The following is a 220-nucleotide window of genomic DNA, read 5'->3' as shown; positions in this document are numbered from 1 at the left end:
TTTTCCAAATGTGCTGGCATATTGAGTGCAGCACTTTCACAGCATCATCTTTCAGGATTTGAAATAGCTCAACTGGAATTCCATCACCTCCACTAGCTTTGTTCATAGTGATGCTTTCTAAGGCCCACTTGACTTCACATTCCAGGATGTCTGGCTCTAGGTGAGTGATCACACCATCGTGGTTATCTGGGTCGTGAAGATCTTTTTTGTACAGTTCTTC

Source organism: Cervus canadensis, chromosome X (assembly GCF_019320065.1).
Source record: "Cervus canadensis isolate Bull #8, Minnesota chromosome X, ASM1932006v1, whole genome shotgun sequence".
Taxonomy (NCBI): Eukaryota; Metazoa; Chordata; class Mammalia; order Artiodactyla; family Cervidae; genus Cervus; species Cervus canadensis.
The sequence above is the reverse complement of the archived record's forward strand: the minus strand, read 5'-3'. Positions refer to the sequence as shown.